This window comes from Phyllobates terribilis, unplaced genomic scaffold (genome assembly GCF_046119375.1).
Source record: "Phyllobates terribilis strain yellow unplaced genomic scaffold, ASM4611937v1 Scaffold_11__3_contigs__length_659146591, whole genome shotgun sequence".
Classification (NCBI taxonomy): Eukaryota; Metazoa; Chordata; class Amphibia; order Anura; family Dendrobatidae; genus Phyllobates; species Phyllobates terribilis.
The window spans coordinates 434,942,755-434,948,754 of record NW_027362771.1 but is presented as its reverse complement, the minus strand read 5'-3'; the positions used below and the strand labels follow the sequence as shown (position 1 = coordinate 434,948,754).

The following is a 6,000-nucleotide window of genomic DNA, read 5'->3' as shown; positions in this document are numbered from 1 at the left end:
TACGACTATATTCTAAATCCACATTAGATGAAATCCAAGTACAGTGACACTTTTCTATAAGACCACCTCATTGAAAAGACACCCCCTTGTACAGACCAATTTTTTAGTTCTAATATATATTATGCATACTGACCATCTCATTTTAGATGACCACCTCTCTACAAACCACTTTTACAGCAATTTTGGTTGGCAATCTCAAAAAAACGTTTTACTCTGCACTGATCATAGTAATTTAGGTGCTTATCATATACTTTTGTGCTTATAATGTTATACTGAGGCACTTCGAGTTTTTTTTTATGATGAATTGTGGCAAATTTCTACAAAAGGTGTTCCCTCCTTTTGGGGGAGAATACAGTGTCTCCCAGAGGTACCACATTATGGCACACAAAGTATCTAAGATGGACGTGTTTGGCACTGTCATCCGTGTTTGTCCACATGGAATAGCTTTGCATGAGGTCTAAGAGACAGTCACATGAAGGTGTCAGGATCATGAGCTTAGCAAAATCCTAACATGTGCCCTTATAATGGTAACTAAGTGGAAATCCACTGCTTACTATAAAATATGTTTGCACTTATGCATTATTTGGATGCACAGTAAATATGGTCAATGTAAAATATTACATGTACTCTTGAAGACGTCTTTGTTGTTAGCCAGCCAGGAAAAGCCAAGTGCTATATTAAAATTGTCTTATAGTGTAAGTGCACCTGGGTACATCTCCCTGGGGCCCTAGACCTGTCCCAGAAAGTATACTTTTGTGGCTCTCGTAAAGGAACCAATATTGTGTTTGAACCATGCAGAAAGTCATGAATGAAAAATAAAATATTATAAAAATAATATGGTAAACCATATGAATAATTAGTCTCTACATGCCTTGTGTATAAAAATAATGCCCAGCCTTTTCTTTCTTTGTATGCTCTTTACACTGATACACATGAGATCATCACTGTGTATCTTCCCGCAGTCTTTCCTACATCACCACAGCAATGAAAGGGTCTGCCATGCTTCAGAATCCCAAAGGAGCATCAAGGAAAGCATGTTACATAGATTCACTGAGAGACAATCCCTTGTCCCCTCCTCCCTGCCTCTCCACCTCCCTCCTTCACCATTAGACTGGTAGTTTAACACAAGCCTTCCTTAGTGTAATGTGTTTCACCAGCAGCCCAGCCCATCTTGTCTTGTCTTTTTTCCTATAATCTTGTTTCTCACCTGCTCAGGAGGTTTCATCTGTAGAGCAGGTTGGTTGACCACTCCATCACTCTTCCTGTATCCTCCTACTTACCTGGAATTATTAACTATTGCATGAAGCAGCATGTGTCTGGTAAGAAAATCTATCATCATTTCTTTGAATGCAATTATTCCTTGTCTTGTATATTAATATTAGCGCCTCTGTGCATTATAATGTGCATGCATTAATAGCTGGGATTCCGTCTTTTGCAGATAGGTTGCATATAGGATGTAGTAAATCTGTGAACACATGACATCTACTATACATGCAAGTGATGAGGGTGCACCTGAATACATTCATTTGCTCATGATTACTTCCAATACAGTTGGATAAAGTAATATTTCTGGATATAATATAATTTGTGCATCACAATTACATTCAAGTTGTTCATTGATTTGTCTCACGTTTTTTATTACAATTCGCTTGTGCTGCACATTTACAATGGGCAAAACTGGATTGTGTGTTATTCCCAAGTCTACTAAATAAATATGCAAAGCTGAAATGTGGCATTGTCTAGCTCAGGGATTTCGATCCTTTGGTACCCAAGTGATGCTGAGCTTCACCTCCCACGATGAACAGTGGAATCCTGCAGATGGACTTGTGTAGATAAACCTGTCTGCGATATCTCAGATTGCTACAAAGTATGTTTGTATTTTATGCAGCCGTACGCTACTATTAATATTCATGATATTATATAATTTTACTATGACTCAGTGTTATGCATTTTTTAGCAGTTCTCCTTTTTTCCTCCCTAACATTTGTATTAGTAAATCTCAGCAACGCTCATCTGTTTTAATCCAGTTCATTATAACTTAATGGAACATAACTCTTTATAAGCCAATGTGGTGGCTGAGCAATCAGATCATATAAGCAGGATTTCCTAGTGGCGACTGGGAGAATCCCCTTTATTATTAAAACAGCATGAACAGATGAATGAATTAATGACCGCTCATCACATTGTGACTTCATTTTACTGCAACAGATACATTGCAGGGGGAATATAAAAGTATGTAAGGCAGGATTAGAAGAATAATATTATCAAGCCTTTATTATTTGCAATAAAGCTGCATTAGATCTGTGTGAAGTGAAGGAAGGGAATTCCTGGGTTCTCTACTGCCTCGATCTAAAGGCTGCTGCTCCACAGAAGCTCTCATGCTGTTCTCCATGTCAGGTGCGGTAACCATGGAGAGAGCTGGAACAAAACCAGAAGAGGGGAGGGTGGGGTATTGGATTCCCGAAGTCCAGAACCTACGCTGCTATTTCTACAAGCCTCATGCTGACATGACTACTCTCCGCTCACCCTTACTCTGACCCTGAAACCGATCCCCCACTGCCAGATAGAGACTTTTATTATTCTCTGATATTCCACTCCAAAGCATCTACTGTAATGTACGGAGTATCTGATAATACGAGTCACATGAGTTGGCAAAAACTACGACTTTCTAGGTATTTTGACTGCATGACTTAAAGGGTTTTTCTATGACCCAATGCAGTGTGGTTGGTGTGTGACTGACCTCTAGGACCCCCACCAATCCTGAAATAAAAGGTGTCCAGTCACTGTCGCTCTGGTCAGTGTGAGACACTAAAGCAGCTACTGTAGAAACAGGAAAAACTAAGTAAGAATGGACTTTGGATTTCCCATGGAATTTAAAGGGGTTTTTCAGGATCAGAATTTTGATGGTCCTTTCCTTAGGATAGGCCATGAATATCAGATCGGTGGAGATCCCACCCTCAGCACCGTGGCTAGTCAGCTCTTCCATTATTCACATTGTGTGGCCTACCTGCACATCGTACTTTCAGTAGTGGCTATGTTGGATCGCAGCATTGTCCCTTTCACTTGAATGAGTGCCACAGTCCCTATGGAATCTGTCATGTAAAATAACGCTATTAACCTGTAGACATGGGATTAATCTGCAGGTTAATAGCGTTCTGGCACGGTTTCAGTTACCTCTCTGTGTATAGAGAGCAGTGGCTGTAATCGTGCCCCCTGCCCTAATGCTGAGCTACTGTCGGTCAGTGACGGGTGTGCAGTTATAGCCACCGCTCTCTATACACAGAGCGGTGACTGAACCCACGCCACCCCTATAACTGGAAGCCAAACACTGCCGGGAGGAATAAAGTTAATTTTCTCCCGGCAGTGGGCTCTCAGTGTGGGCGCCACTCAATGTCAGAATGCTATTAACCTTCAGATTAACCCCATATCTGGAGGTTGATAGCATTATTTTACATGACAGGTTCCCTTTAAACAAGTGATCAGCGAGGATGCCGATAATTGAGCCCCCAACAATCTGATACTGATGGCCTATTTTAAGGATATGTCATCAGTATTGTGATCTGGGAACCCTATATTATAGTGTGCATACACACACAGTATTTATAGAAGAAGAAGGGATTCCAGCTTCATAAATTTACAAAATCAGACTGTCTGATAAAGAACGCAGGTTTGCGTTCGAAATGCGTTACTGAATCCACCTTGATTGTGGAATCCATTTTACTGGAATAAACTTTGTTATCAGTCTGAAAAATCTAGATTAATATAGTAGGCACAAAAGTTATCCCTCCAACTACCAGAAGTAGATAGCTGCTAAAATGTTCAGCAGCCAAGGGGGCATATCTCTACCTAGACGTAATGTAACAGATTCAACTGTACAATGGAAGGAAAAAATAATAGGGAAAATGGGAAAACAAATAATGCAATTCTCTGAACATAGAGTAGGGCACTAAAGGTACAACAGCAGCTCAAACTCTATCCGAACAACGGTGGGAAACTTTATTAGACCATCCATGTGTTTGAGGGCCCCAGTGCTAAAAAATATGTAGGCCCTTTGCAGTCCAATAGTTTATCATAATGCACCCCTTTGTGTACAGCTTTGGAGGAGGGCTGGAACCCCTTCTTGGTCCCCTGTGTGACTGCACAGAATGCACCAATGGTATGTCCACCCCTGTGCCGTGGAATCACAGCTGTACAAAGTGCATCAATGGCCTGTCCACTCCTGTACTCTTGAATCACAGATGTACTTCTGCACAAAGTATTTAATATATCTGGCTAGGTTTGGCTTAAAGTCATAGAAAATATTTTTTTCCTATTTCCTAGAAATAGATAAATTGCATGTTAATGAAGACTATGAACATGGAGGCTTCAATAACCTTCTACTCCAGTTTGGATTTTGAAAAAATAATAATATAACACACAACAATATAAAATTGGGATATCTGGGCAGAAGAGAAAACTGGGACAGAGAGGAGCGCTAACTGAGCGCAGTAAATTCAAATAAAATGAGAGATATTAACATTGTATATGCTCACCTTAATAGGTTGTGCTAGTCCAGGTATAACTCAGGTAAAGGTATCTCAGTGATGGAAAATCACTTCCAACGGTTTGCAGCCCACCAGTATTACGTGGTTGCACACTTGTCCTGGCTGACAAAGGCCTCTACGTGAATGTAAAAAATATTAAAAGATCCTGCTGGCGCTCCCGTGGATATTGTGAAAATCCTTGTGAGTTTGAAAAGAACCACCTTATGACCCACTTTTTCATAAAAAAAATGGAGTTGTTTTATTTTCTTAAAAAATATATATATTATAAAAACAAGATATCATGAAGAAATTATCACATATACAGGATCTCTTAATAGACAAATCGCACATGCGATTTGTCTATTAAGATATCCTGTATACGCCAGCAGGATCTTTTAATATTTTTAGCAATATACAGTGGGTACGGAAAGTATTCAGACCCCTTTAATTTTTTCACTCTTTGTTTCATTGCAGTCATTTGGTAAATTCTAAAAAGTTAATTTTTTTTCTCATTAAAGTACACTCTGCACCCCATCTTGACTGAAAAAAAACAGAAATGTAGAATGGCTGCAATGAAACAAAGAGTGAAAAATTTAAAGGGGTCTGAATACTTTCCGTACCCACTTTAAAATTGGTAGATATCACAATTACGAAAACACCAAAAAACTGTGAAAACACCAAAGCTAAGGACATTACTGCTGTCCAAAGTGTGGTGTATAAATCAATCAGTCTGAATTTGCTGTAGATTGTGGAAACACTAGAATCACACATATAATTCTTTCCTTAGCAGGATTGTCCCATCAGTACAGACCACACTATGCCGTTAGGGCACATGGATTTCATATAGAGTGTCTGTCTGTGCCAGAAAGCTACCTTGTAAGATTGGCTCCTGCTCTTGCCGTCCTGGAATGTCCATGTATTACATAGACAGCAGTTCATCTGTTTGGCTGGCTTGTAATGCTACACTTGTGACTGTCTGTGGCTTCCCTTTGGAATCACAGCTGATCACCTGTGGTCAGAGAAGTCAGTCAGTTGTATCAGGAGCCTATTATTGGGTTAGAGCCTAAAAAGTCTGGAGAATTTTACGGTGTTTTGATGGGTTTGTTATCCCTGACTTTTGGCATTCAGAAGACTAGCAGTACGGTTGTGTTGGGTCATGTAAATTTAATGCCAGACCTCTATCCCATTCACGTCTCTTTCTTAGGGCTCGTACAGACGACTGTATTATCAGTCTGAGTTTAATCAGACAAAACATCGGATCGCACCTGGACTAATGTTAGTCTATGGGACTGTACACATGTCTGATTTTTTCTTCAGATAGAGTATGTCCGAGGAAAAAATTGCTGCATGCCCGAGTTTGATCCGGTCGGATTACACCCAGCCATGCAAGATAATGAGCACTTGGAAAACATCGTAGTCCAATTTCCCTCACTGACACAATGGAGAAGATGGAGAAATGTTGTTCTGCATCTTCTCC

The 6,000-nt window shown here is 40.0% G+C and overlaps 1 protein-coding gene across 1 annotated transcript in view; it reads left to right on the top strand.

The window, feature by feature from the left end:
* The first annotated feature begins 1,110 nt into the window (after positions 1 to 1,110).
* The window catches only part of SEMA4B (semaphorin 4B), a 382,400-nt gene continuing 377,510 nt past the window's right edge, over positions 1,111 to 6,000 (top strand). The window contains exon 1 of the mRNA XM_073653213.1: positions 1,111 to 1,319. The gene's annotated coding sequence lies outside the window, so the exon portion shown is untranslated. The remainder of the gene's footprint in view (positions 1,320 to 6,000) is intronic.